The sequence below is a fragment of the Bubalus bubalis genome, chromosome X, assembly GCF_019923935.1.
Source record: "Bubalus bubalis isolate 160015118507 breed Murrah chromosome X, NDDB_SH_1, whole genome shotgun sequence".
NCBI classification, from domain to species: domain Eukaryota; kingdom Metazoa; phylum Chordata; class Mammalia; order Artiodactyla; family Bovidae; genus Bubalus; species Bubalus bubalis.
In genome coordinates, this window is record NC_059181.1 from 396,102 (window position 1) to 410,379 (window position 14,278).

Below are 14,278 nucleotides of genomic sequence, written 5' to 3' on the forward strand. Positions count from 1 at the left end.
GACCTGGGGAGTTCCTCTTTCAGTATCCTATCATTTTGCCTTTTCATACTGTTCATGGGGTTCTCAAGGCAAGAATACTGAAGTGGATTGCCATTCCCTTCTCCAGTGGACCACATTCTGTCAGACCCCTCCATCATGACCTGCCCGTCTTGGGTGGCCCCACATGGCATAGCTTAGTTTCATTGAGTTAGACAAGGCTATGGTCTGTGTGATTAAATTGACTAGTTTTCTGTGATTATGGTTTGTGTGTCTGTCCTCTGATGCCTCTTGCAACACCTACCGTCTTACTTGGGTTTCTCTTACCTTGGATGTAGGGTATCTCTTCACAACTCTTCCGGCAAAGTGCTTGGTAGAATATAAAAAGTAAAGCCTTTGGGGTCTAGAATCCTTTGTGTAAATGGGTTTTCTCCCTGCAGAGTCTAGACCACCCTGACCACTGACCTCAGATCATGACTATTTCAGGGCAGGTTCTCAGCAAGACTTGCGAGTGGGTGGATTCTGTGTTCCTGAAAGTGTCTGTGTTTCTGGGGTGGGACTGCAGAAAGCGGTCGGTGGGAAGCACCGTCTTCAGGGGGTAAGACCTCAGACGGAGGCTCAGCTTGCCCACGGGCCAGATGATGCCTCCCTTGGTTGGGTTCACGAGGATGGAGCGCATGGAACGCATGAGGCTGTCGCCAAGACTCATGTGATGAACCCAAGCTTCAGGGAGACTCCAGCTGAGGAGGTAAAGAGGGTACAGACGGTTTCAGGTAGAGGTGAGCTCTTGGAGTCTAGCGGGCTACCGTCTGTGGGGCCACAAAGGGTCAGACACGACTGAAACAACTTTGCACCCATGCACACACAAGCTCTGGGAAGGATGTGAAATCCCATGAAGAGTCCCTGGATGTGGTATCTCCTTCCATTTATTATATTTGCTTTCCTTTCTCCGCAGAATATTTCACAGTTGTCAGGCTAGACATCTTGCTATCTTTGTTAGACTTTTTGTCTTAAATATCCCATCTTTATGCTGTTACAGCAAAGCAGACCTATCACCTTGCCGACAAAGGTCTGTATGAACAAAGCTATGGTCTTTCCAGGACTCATGTATGGATGTGAGAGTTGGGCTATAAAGAAAGCTGAGCACTGTAGAATTGATGCTTTTGAACCATGGTGTTGGAGAAGACCCTTGAGAGTCCCTTGGACTGCAAGGAGATCCAACCAGTCCATCCTAAAGGAAATCAGTCCTGAATATTCATTGGAAGGACTGATGCTGAAGCTGAAACTCCAATAACTTTGGCCACCTGATGCAAATAACTGACTCATTAGAAAAGACCTGGATGCTGGGAAAGATTGAAGGCAGGATGAGAAGGGGACAACAGAGGATGAGATGGTTGGATGGCATCACCAACTCAGTGGAAATGAGTTTGAGTAAACTCTGGGAGTAGGTGATGGACAGGGAGGCCTGGCATGCTGCAGTCCATGGGGTCACAAAGAGTCAGACGCGACTTAGCGACTGAACAGCAAATGTTCTCAAAATTAGTTATTTGTGACTAGGACTTACAACTACCATGAATGCTCTATATCGATTTGTTTTAAATCCAGTGACCTTGCTAAATTCTCCACATTAATTCTAATTTTTATCCGTAATTGTTAAACGGTTATATCGACATTTATATTATGCATGAGGATCAAAAGTTTTACTCCTTTTCTGACGTATATATTTTTTATAATTTTTAGTTGTTTATGTTTTTAAGTAATTTGGCTAAGACCTCCAAGACTATATTAAAATGAACTTGGGGAGAGTTGGGTCCTTACCTGGCAGCTCATCTTTAAGGCTCTAAAGATTCAAAGTGAAAGAGAAAGTGTTAGTCGCTCAGTCATGTATGAGTCTCCTAGAGACCCCATGGACCGTAGCCCGCCAGGCTCCTCTGTCCATGGAATCCTCCAGGCAAGAATACTGCAGTGGGCTGCCATTTCCTTCTCCAAAAGAGAGGGAAGACAGAGTCTGGGAAGACAGGGAAGACAGGGTCTGGCGCCTTAGAGCACTTGGCCATCCTGACACGACAGTAAATGCTTTGTGGTTATAAGGTTTCAGCGTTTCACCATCGCGTCTGACAATGATTGTAAATCTTTCATAAACATCTCATCAGATCTAGGGCAGCAGCTACTATTTCTAGCTTGTCCAGGTATTTATTTATAGGTTGATTTGCTTGTTTTCATCATAAATAAATGCTGACTTGTATCCATGTATCTGCACTCATGGAGATAACTATGTGATGTTTCCCTTTTTATTCTGTTAATGTGATCATCTGTTCTTCATTCTGGAGAAGGCAATGGCAACCCACTCCAGTGTTCGTGCCTGCAGAATCCCACATACAGGGGAGCCTGGTGGGCTGCAGTCTATGGGGTCGCACAGAGTCGGACTCGACTGAGCGACTTCACTTTCACTTTTCACTTTCACGCATTGGAGAAGGAAATGGCAACCCACTCCAGGCTTCTTGCCTGGAGAATCCCAGGGACGGGGGAGCCTGGTGGGCTGCCGTCTATGGGGTCACACAGACTTGGACACGACTGAAGTGACTTAGCAGCAGCAGCATTCTTCATTCTGAGAATAAACCTGACTCAGTATGATCTATTCTCTTTTTTATATTGTTAATATTTTATTGATTATTGTTCTATTTTCGCAAGAGACATTACGCTGCCTTTTTTGTTCCTAGGTGAACAAAAATGCCAGTGAACAGGCTATGCCACTAACATAAAAAAGGCCTGTGACTGACCTCTCTTTTCTTAACTTCTGGAATATTTTGAGTAATATTAGCATTTTTTAATTCTTAAGTATTTGGTAGAGTATAAGGGTAAAGCCTGTTGGGTGAAGAATTCTTTGCATAAATATATATAATTACAGATTCTCTCTTGTTTGTGGTTGTAAAATGTTATATTTTCCATTTCTTTGGGGGTCAGCTTTTGAACTGTGTATTTTTACAGATGTGTTCAACCTCGCTACAGTTTCAATGTTATAGGCAAAACATTTTTCATATCCCTCTCTTATGAAATGTTTAATGTTTCCAGAGTCTGTAGTAAGTTCCCATTTTTTAAAAGACGTTTTATGGGTGTGGATGTGGACCCTTTTCAAAGTCTTTATTGAATTTGTCACAGTGTTGTGTTTTTATTTTTCTTCCTGGTTTGGTTTTTTGGTCTTGAGGCACGTGGCATCTTGGCTCCCCAACCAGGGACCGAACTCACACCTCCGTACATTGGAAGTGAAGTCTTAGCCACCAGACCACCAGGGAGTTCCCAATTTTCCTATTTTTTATCCTTGATATTACTTCTTCATGCCTTCTCTGATTTCACTGATGGATATTATCGGCTTTTCCACATGCTGTTGGTCTTCAGATTGCAGTGTTCCAAATTAGGCATTCATTTCCCTCTTGATTAATTGAGTTTTTATTATGTAATTCCCACTGATTCTTGTGGGGTTTTGCCATTCTTTTTCTGATTTCTTAACAGGTTGTTTTGCACAAAGAATTTTTTTTTTCAAATATTTTCTGGTTGTTTTTAAAGTACACATTTTATACTCAGCATGGTTTTTCAGGTCATGTCTTTAATGTCTTGGTGTGTTTTATTTTCATTGTCTTTCAGCTTATAATGTTTCCAAGTGTCTATTATGACCCACGGGTTATTTAAAATTTAATTTCCAGGCGCATGAGTACATTTCAATAATTCTAATATACCTTTACTACCTGGCTGTGATCTTTGTACTTGTCCCTAAAAGGTTCCTGTATTTTGTTTCTTTTCTTTATTTAGAAATATTTGAGGTTTTCGTGGTTTATTATAATGACTCTCATGACCACCATCACTCACTCTGAGCTCATATTCCCTTTCATTATTTTTGAGAAGATTATCCTTAATATGACAACACACACCCTTGGGTTTTCAAAGTCTAACATTTGTTACTTTTACTTTCTTACCAGAACAACGCAAATACATTAGAACACGTATGTTCACTTACTTACACACCAGTGTTCTCATGCATTGTAATTCCTCGTACGTCTTAACTCCCTGAAGAGGGTGTGGTTTTATCACACCAATATTTATTCCCAGCTATCCACGCTCTCAGGCATCTTTACCACTTCCGGATAAACATTCAACTTCATTCCCTAGTGCTTTTTCATATACTATTTGGGTCACACCCCTCTGACTTTAGAGCGTTTCCTCTGGTGGAAGTCTGTGGGTGGCGTATTTTGTCAACTTTTCTGTCCTGAAAAGTGTGTCACTTTGAGCCCCCTGGGATTTTCTTGACGGATGGCATGTTTCCCTGTCTTGTTCAAAAGGACCATTCTGCACGGAAGGCAGGCTTCCCGGGACTAAAGGGACAGACCTCGCGAAGAGAAGCCAAGCACGTGTCCTGGGGCTTGCTGCGTGTCTTATGGGCTTCCCTGGTGGCTCAACTGGCAAAGAATCTATCTGCCTGCAATGGCAGGCAGGAGACCCAGGTTCAATCCCTGGGTCGGGAAGATCCCCTGGAGGAGGAAATGGCAACCCACTCCAGGATTCTTGCCTGGAGAATCCCATGGACAGAGGAGCCTGGCGGGCCACAGTCGCTGGGGTCGCAGAGAGTCGGACACGACTGAGCGACTGAACACTTACGTTCTGTGGGTGTGGATCACAGCAGAAACTCACCTCGAAGGTGAGCACAACCAGGATATCCCGGTAATAAGAGGGAGAGAGAGAAAAAACTCAAAGAGAGAGAGTGAGGTGGACGCTAGACAGATAGAGAGACAGAGAGGGGAGAGAGAGAGAGAGACGACCAAGGCATCTCTGGTTCACAGATAACACTTCCCTGCTAGCATCCCCTGGCCAAAATTTACAGCTAGCGTGCAGTTAGACCTCGCTTCTGAGACTCAGAAGCTGCTACTACAGCCTTGGAAAGCAGGCAGATCCCTGTGCATGCACAGGGGGGTCGCTGTAAGAGGAGAAACTGCAGAGGGTGCTCACAGACACCCCAAGACCCCAGAGTCAGACCATAAAGAAGGCTGAGCACCAAAGAATTGATACTTTTGAACTGTGGTGTTGGAGAAGATTTTGAGAGTCCCTTGCACTGCAAGGAGATCCAACTAGTCCATCCTAAAGGAAATCAACTCTGAATACTCACTGAAAGGACTGGTGGATGCTGAAGCTGAAAATCCAACGCATTGGCAACGTGATGCAAAGAAGTGACTCATTGGAAAAGACTCTGATGTTGGGAAAGATTGAAGGCGGGAGGAGAAGGGGACAACAGAGAATGAGATGGTTGTATGGCATCACCGACTCGATGGGCCTGACTTTGAGCAAACTCTGGGAGTTGGTGATGGACAGGGAAGCCTGGTGTGCTGCAGTCCACGGGGCTGCAAAGAGTCGGACACGACTGAGGGACTTAACAACAACAACAGATCTCCCCGGGGCAGCCGAGAAAGTGACAGGCTCTGGAAGTGTCAGTCCACATGCCCAGCACATATCTGAAGCCACCACAAACTCCTGTAGATAAAAGGTGAGCAGATCCTTAGCAGCCTGCCAAGATGGTGAGGTCCCGACTGGGAGCCTTGGACCTTGAGAGTTTCTCTAGCGGAGGGGTGGGGGTAGGGGTGGGTGGGGGCTTCAGGATCTGTTTTCTCCTCTTACAAGCAGCCCTCCTGTGTGCAGGCGGGAACCCCTGCCCCCCGAGCCTGCTCTCCAAGCTTGCAGTTACACTTTTTTGATTTTCAGCCTCTGCCCAGTAACGCTAATGAGATGAGAATGGGCAACTGCCTGCCCCCCCGCTTTGATAATCGGCAAAGGAGATTTTAGCAGATTGTTCTGTGGTGTGTTAACTCTTCCCGGGGCCCTTCCAAAATCATGACCCTCTTTAAATATTTCCTGTAAACTCGCCATGCCACGGGAGGCATCTGAGAGCCCACGTGGGCTTCCCCCACCCCAACACCCTCTACGAGCTCCGTTTCATCTCCCTTTGATGTTTGTGTGACTTGCTAAGGTTCACTCTCGGAAATCCTCACGTTTCCTCCTTGAGTGAAATCAAAGTGTGAAACGTGTTAAGCTGTAAGGGCGTCTCGAATTTCTAACCCCCCCTCCCCAACCCTCAGAGGGAAGGAGGGGAGCTTTTCATCAGGAACGGCAGGGAGACGGAGGGGAAAACGAGATGGACAGCAAAAGTGGCTGTAATTTCTGCTGTCCGTGAAATCTGGGTGTTCTGGCTGAAAGGTTAGAGGGGAGTGGAAACGCTATACCGCCCTCAAATTAAAAGCAGTTTCACGGGGCTGAAAATTGCACACACGTTGTGGGGACGAGCTTCGTTCCCTTGCTGTGACGAAGGGATGCTGAGATTCCGTCCCGGGTTTTCCAGCAGGGAAGGACAGAGATCAGATAAAGGTCAGGATCCCAGCAACGGGGCAATTAACAAAAAACCCTTTCCCCTAAAGACTCAGATCGGAGTAAACATCGCAAAGGAGTTTCCAGGGACCAGAGGAAAACCCAGGGACGTCCTGCTTCAGGCAACTCTCTGTAATTTCTGCAAGCCCTAAGAAGACTTTCAGATGGTTTTGAGAAGGAAGAAATGCTAATAGAATGGCAGGATGAGGTATTCATGTGGGTGTTTACTTAGTTCCATGCCTGGGGATTCCAGCATTGTATTTTTTTAAACTGATTTTAATTGGAGGAAGCTGAAGCTCCAATACTTTGACCACACAATGCGAAGAACCGACTCATTGCAAAACACCCTGATGCTGGGAAAGATTGATGGCAGGAGGAGAAGGGGGCGACAGAGGATGAGATGGTTGGATGGCATCACTGACTCAACGGACGTGGGTTTGGGTGGACTCCGGGAGCTGGTGATGGACAGGGAGGCCTGCTGTGCGCAGTCCGTGGGGTCGCAGAGAGTCAGACACGACTGAGCAGCTAACACACACACAGAGGATGCAGGCAGTACGGCCGTTCCACCAGAACTGACCCTGAGACTTAGTGTCAGGAAGCCGTCTCCACTGACCGAAAATAACGAGTTCTCGGAAACCGATCCCGTCAGGAATGTCCTGGGACGACTGACAAGACCTGAGGACCATGGATCACAAAATAATTGCTTACGAGAGCAGGTTCCGACGTCCAAAACTATGCCATCTACGGCAGTGTTTGGAATTCCCAAAATACAAATCAGAAAGACTTCAAAGAAAGCACGTCTACCCACCGACAACTAGAACAGTGCTAATTAGCAACAATGCTCTTTAATCTATAAATAATAAAGTGATCCCAGAGGTCCCCAGAGAGGTGTAAAGAGAAAAAAAGAAAAAAAAAAAAAAAAAAAAACCATGCACACAAATGATTTCACAGACTGAGGTCAATGCTTGACACCAACTTTGGCCAGTCCCTTGGAAATCCTGTCTGGCATTCAGTGAGAGAGACCCTTTTCAAAGGCAAAGGAAGCTTCCCCAAATCAAGGTCTGTTTGAACGAGATCACCTTCAGTTATGGGACTTTCCTGGCGGCTTGGATGGTAAAGAGTCTGCCTGTAGTGTAGGAGACATGGGTTCAATCCCTGGGTCGGTAAGATCCCCTGGAGCGGGGCATGGCAACCCGCTCCAGTATTCTTGCCTGGAGAATCCCATGGACAGAGGAGCCTGGTGGGCTGCAGTACGTGGGGTCGCAAAGTATCAGACACGACTGAGCGACTGAGCGATAACAACAATAAAATAAAAAGTTTTTAAAAGAGAAACAAACAAGAATAGATACATGTCTGTGTAAAACAGAATCACTTTGCTGTACACTTGATACTACTATGCCATTGTAAATCAACTCTCTCGCTGTTGTCCAGTTGCTAAGTTGTATCTGACTCTTTGTGACCCCATAGACTGCTCTGCGTACTAAGTCGATTCAGTCGTGTCTGACTCTTTGCGACCCCACGGACTGTAGCCCACCAGGCTCCTCTATCCATGGGATTCTCCAGACAAGGATATTGGAGTGGGTTGCCGTCCCTTCTTCCACCATGGACTGCTATACTCCAGTGTAAAATAAAAAGTTAAAAAAAAAGAATAAAGATGAAAAATAAAAAAGGCCAGAGTGGCCCACGTCACAGATTCTGTAAAGCTCTCAGCAGGGGTGTTGTTAGGAAAGCAAGACTGGGTCAGACCACAGAGGTCCAGGAACGCTTCACCCCATGAACCGCAGCACGCCAGGGCTCCCTGTCCATCACCAACTCCCGGAGTCCACCCAAACCCATGTCCATTGAGTCGATGATGCCATCCAACCATCTCATCCTCTGTCGTCCCCTTCTCCTCCTGCCCTCAATCTTTCCCAGCATCAGGGTCTTTCCCAATGAGTCAGCTCTTCACATCAGGTGGTCAGAGTATTGGAGCTTCAGCTTCAGCTTCAGTCCTTCCAATGAATATTCAGGACTGATCTCCTTTAGGATGGACTGGTTGGATCTCCTTGTACTCCAAGGAACTCTCAAGAGTCTTTTCCAACACCACAGTTCAAAAGCATCAATTCTTCGGCGCTCAGCTTTCTTTAAATGTTTTACGTGTGGGTAATTTCTGGAAAGTTCCTGGCTGTAGGAATGACTATACTGGGCAAAGTCATGCAAGGTCCCATCTGGCCTCACAGACCCGAGGGCTCTTTGAGACACTAAAGATTCTTGACTTTGATTCCTTTGCCCTCCAACTGTGTCATCGAGGCTCCAGGGAGAGGAGAGGTGGGAGACGATTTGACAGTCAAGAGTGGGGAGGTGCCAGTGACGTTGTAGGGAGATTAGTGCATGGCGGAGGGGGCTGGAGTAGGAGAAACTGGAGGGAAGACCCTCAGGAAGGGGCCGCTGGTCCAGCCAGGAGGTGCTCACGGCCAGTAAACTGTGCTTGCTTGACCTGAGCAGCCGCCGCTACCGATGTAAAGAAAACACACCCCCAGGGGTCTTTGAAAGCTGCTTGCTCGCTGCCTCCCAGGGAATCAGAGTGTTTATTTTACAAACACAAAGTGTAAGGACGTTCATTCAGAAGCCATTCTGCAAAGCACCATAAGAGAAGCTGAAGGGCGGACGGCAGTTCAGTTGAAACGTTTCTAGGTCCCAGGTAAGCTGTTAGGTTGCTGGAGCCTGGGGATGCATTGGCCACAAGATAGGTGGATAGATGGATAGATACATAGATGGATGATAAAGAGAGATAGATGGATTGACTGATGATAAACATGGATGATAAAGATAGGCAAATACATAGATGACAGAGAGAGATGATAAAGACAGATAAATAAATAGCTTGATAGATGATAGAGACAGATGATAAAGATTGATTGCTTGACCGGTAGATGATATTGATATTATCAATACAGATATAGATGGATAGATACTCTAGTATTAGGATTTAACAGATATAGATAGATTGATAGATGATAAAAATAGATTGATAGATGATATAGATAGATGATAAAGATGATGGATTGATTGCTAGATGATATTGATAGATAAATACAGAGATAGATAAATGGATAGATATTCTAGCATTGGGATTTAACAGAATATTACAGAAACAAAACAATAAGTAAGTAAGTAAGTGTTAGTCACTTGGTCGTGCCCAACTCTTTGGGACCCCATGGACTGCAGCCCACCAGGCTCCTCTGTCCATGAGATTTTCCAGGCAGGGATACTGGAGTGGGTTGCCATTTCCTTGTCCAGGGGCTCTTCCCAACCCAGGGATCGAACCCAGGTCTCCTGCACTGCAGGCAGATTCTTTACCGACTGAGCTACAAGGACTTGAGTGAGATGACTGTCTATTTCTCTCTGATGTGACAGGAGGCCAGAGTGAACCGTTCAGGGTTGCCATGGAGATCCAGGGTGTCAGGCATCCTCCACGTTACGGCTCCATCATCCTCAGTGCTAGACTTTCTACTCATGGTCCAATGTAGCTGCATGGACTCCAGCCCTCATGCCCGCATTCCAGTCAACAGGAAGAGAGGAGAGAACAGCTCACACTTACTCTTCAGGAAGTCTCTTGAGAGTTCCTTGGACTGCAAGGAGATCAGACCAGTCGATCCTAAAGGAAATCAGTCCTGAATATTCACTGAAAGGACTGTTGCTGAAGCTGAAGCTCCAATACTTTGGCCACCTGATGGGAAGAGATGACTCCGTGGAAAAGACCCTGATGCTGGGAAAGATTGAGGGTGGGAGGAGAAGGGGATGACAGAGGATGAGATGGCTGGGTGGCATCATCGACTCAATGGACATGAGTTTGAGCAATCCCAGGAGATGGTGAAGGACAGGAAAGCCTGGTGTGCTGCAGTCCATGGGGTTGCAAAGAGCCGGACACGACTGAGTGACTGACACTTTCACTTTCACTCATAACGTAGAGTTCACCATGTTAACCAGAGTGGACAAGTCAGGGCCATTTAGTGCATTAGCAATTTTTTGCAAACAGCACCTCTGTCTCGTTTCAGAGCCTTCTCACACCCTCAGAAGGAGACTCGGACCCCATGAGCTCTCACGCCACCTCCCCCAGCCCCCTCACCATGAGCCCGATTTCTGTCTGTGCATTGGCCTGTTCTTGACATTTCCCATCGATGTCCTCACACACTGCGTGTGTTCTTCTGTGTCTGCTTCTTACACTCTTTCTGCTGTCAGCTTTTCAAATCACAGGAAACCAACACCCCATTCTCAGAAGATTCTAGAAGGTTCTAGGTTTGCAAAATGGAGAGGTGGTCCCCAATCTGGGTGGGGGTATTCCACGTCCAATCCAGGGAGCAAGGCATCTCATCACCTTTGAAAAATAAGTGTTTGCGCTTTCCCCATGATTATGCTTTTTTTTTTTCAGTTAAATGATCCCCATCCCATGATATCATTTGCTAAGTTCCTTCAGTCATGTCTGACTCTTTGCAATCCCAGGGACTGTAGCCCACCAGGCACCTCTGTCCTTGGGATTGTCCAGGCAAGAATACTGGAGTGGGCTGCCATTTCCTGCTCCAGGAGATCCTCCAGACTCAGGGATTGAACCCATGCCTCCTACATCTCCTGCACTGCAGGCGGATTCTTTACTGCTAAGCCATTGGGGAAGTCCTGTTAAATGGAAACAATTTCGAATCACTTCTGACAGTATTCTGTGAAAGTAGCCACTTGTCTTTTTTTAAATCATTGCACTTATTTTTCTGATTGATTCATTTCCAAATGTCACTGGACCGACTTGAACCTCTTTGAATAAACCAATTGTGTCTCTGTATATATTTCTTTTAATAAGATCAATATTTTTTAAAGTTTTTTTTAATGTGGACCATTTTCAAAGTCTTTATTGTATTTGTTACAATGCCGCTTCTGTTTTATGCTCTTAGTTCTTTTGCCCATAAGGCATGTGGGATCTCAGCTCCTCAGCCAGGGATCAAACCCACAGCGCCTGCATTGGAAGGTGAAGTCTTCACCACTGAATCACCAGGAAAGTCCCAAGTTCAATATTTTTAGGTTGAGAAACTCTAGAAAGTTCATAAATAAGCCAAGACATTTTACTGTGCAAGCCACTTGCGGTGATTGGCTCCACTCAACACTAGTTCATCATTATTCTTTTTTTTTCATCAACATCAGTTCATTTTTTCCCACCCAATACTGCTGGTTTGTTCAGCAGACAGGTTCAGCATCTTAGAAATAACTGGTTGCGAATTTACCCAGCTGGACACAGAGCAGTGCTGCTTCCAGGGTGACCAGCCAGCCCCGCCCACCGTGTGGTCCAGGGATTTCAAAAACACTAAAAGTGTTGGTCACTCAGTCATGTCTGACTCTTTGCAACCCCATGGGCTGGAGCCCACCAGGTTCTTCTGTCCTTGAAATTCTCCAGGCAAGAATTCTGGAGCGGGTTGCCATTCCTTCCTCCAGGGATCCAGGGATTGAACCTGGATCTCCCACATTACAGGCAGATTCTTTGCCATCTGGGCCACCAGGGAGCCATCAGGGAAGCACATTGGCTCTGAAAGCTCAGTCCAGGCATAAGGCAGCATCTTTACTGGAAGGGCTCAAGATATGCAGAAAGCAAAAAAAAAAAAAAAAAAAAAAGATATGCAGAAAGCAGAGAGAATCCCACGGAGGAGACCAAGGTGGGATTTTGAATAGTCTAAGCCAAAACTGGGAAAGGAGTACATCAAGGCTGTATATTGTCACCCTGCTTATTTAACTTCTATGCACAGTACATCATGCAAAATGCCAGGCTGGATGAAGCACAGGCTGGAATCAAGATTGCCGGGAGAAATATCAATAACCTCAGATATGCAGATGACACCACCCTTATGGCAGAAAGTGAAGAAGAACTAAAGGGCCTCGTGATGAAAGTGAAAGAGGGGAGTGAAAAAACTGGCTTATAACTCAACATTCAGAAAACTAAGATCATGGCATCTGGTCCCATCACTTCATGGCAAATAGATGGGGAAACAGAGGAAACAGTGCCAGACTTTATTCTCTTGGGCTCCAAAATCACTGCAGATGGTGACTTTCATGGTGCAGATGCAGCCATGAAATTAAGATACTTGCTCCTTGGAAGAAAAGCTATGACAAACGTAGACAGCATATTGAAAAGCAGAGACATTACTTTGCCAGCAAATGCCCGTCTAGTCAAAGCTATGGTTTTGCCAGTGGTCATTATGGATGGAAGAGTTGGACCATAAAGAAATCTGAGTGTCAAAGAATTGATGATTTTGAACTGTGGTGCTGAAGAAGACTCTTGAGAGTCCCTTGGATTGCAAGGAGATCCAACCAGGCCATCCTAAAGGAAATCAGTCCTGAATATTCATTGAAGGGACTGATGCTGAAGCTGAAGATCCAATCATTTGGCCACCTGATGTGAAGAGCTGACTCATGTGAAAAGACCCTGATGCTGGGAAAGATCGAAGGCGGGAGAAGGGGACGACAGAGGATGAGATGGTTGGATGGCATCACTGACTCAAATGGACATGAATTTGGACAAGCTCTGGGAGTTGGTGATGGACAGGGAAGCCTGGAATACTGCAGTCCATGGGGTCTCAAAGAGTCAGATACGACTGATAGACGGAACTGAACTGAACTGAAGCCCACTGGAAGCTTCGAGTGCTCTTTCTTGCGTCAGGCCCACGGGGTCACTTTGGGAGTATCCTGAGACTTCACAGACAGGCCTCCACACAGCCAACACCCTCCCCCTGCCCCCTCTTCCTTCTCTGGGAGGGGAGGGGGACCCATGTGGGCAGAGTCCGTTCCGGCCCCCAGCAATTTCAGGGTGAGTAATTTCCGAGCACGCAATTATAAGTGACTCCAAGACCAAGTGGTCCCTGAAGCACTATGGAGATGCCTGGATCCCGCCCGTAATTGCATCCAGATCTTAACCTCGGTGTGGCCTGTGTCCTGGCTGTAACCCGGGGCCCCCGGCTCCATGCTCTGACATATGGGAGGGTTTTGAAAGTTGATTGCTGCGAGCTGATGAAGGGGAGTTATGCAGCATTTCAGGAAGGCCCTCCAACAGCTGCTCCGAGAGAGCATCCCTGCCCGATCGAGCTCAGCCTTGTCCCTCGGAAGGAAAGTGACGCCCCCCGGGGTGTAGGGGAGGCAAGAGCTGGAGTGGGGTAAAGGTGACATGCAGTCAGCCAAAAAAAAAAATTCTCACTGTTTCCGAAAGGTGGGAGCAAGAGGGGGAGATAGAGGAGGTGGAAGAGATGGAGGAGGAAATGGAGGAGGAGAAGGAGGAGAGGATGGAGGAGGAGATGGAGGAGATGGAGAAGGAGGAGGTGATGGATAAGGAGGAGATGAGGGAGGAGATGGAGGAGGAGAAGGAGGAGGAGATGGAGGAGAAGATGGAGGAGGAGATGGAGGAGGGGAAGGAGATGGAGAAGGAGGAGGAGATGGAGGAGGAGATGGAGGAGGAGATGGAGAAGATGGAGGAGGAGATGGGGGAGGAGATGGCGGAGGAGAGGATGGAGGAGGAGAAGGGGAGATGGAAGAGATGGAGGAGGAGACTGAGGTGACGTGAAGGAAGATGGCTGATGGGGAAGCAGTGCCTGCTTGCCCCTCTGCACTCCTTGCCTTGTGGGTCCGTTACGCCACCACCTCCCTTCGTCCCCTCTTGGTTTCTCCTCTGTACCCCTGTCTGTGACCAATTTCCCCCTCTTACAAGGACCCCAATCATATGGAATTAGAACCCACCCCCATGACCCCATTCTGCATCAGTCATCTTTACAGAGACTCCCCATCTCCAAATACAGTCCCATTCTGACGTTCTGGGGATGAGGGCTTCTTCATATGCATGTGGGGTTTACAGGATCCACTCCCTGGAGGGTGTGCAGGGGACAGACACTGG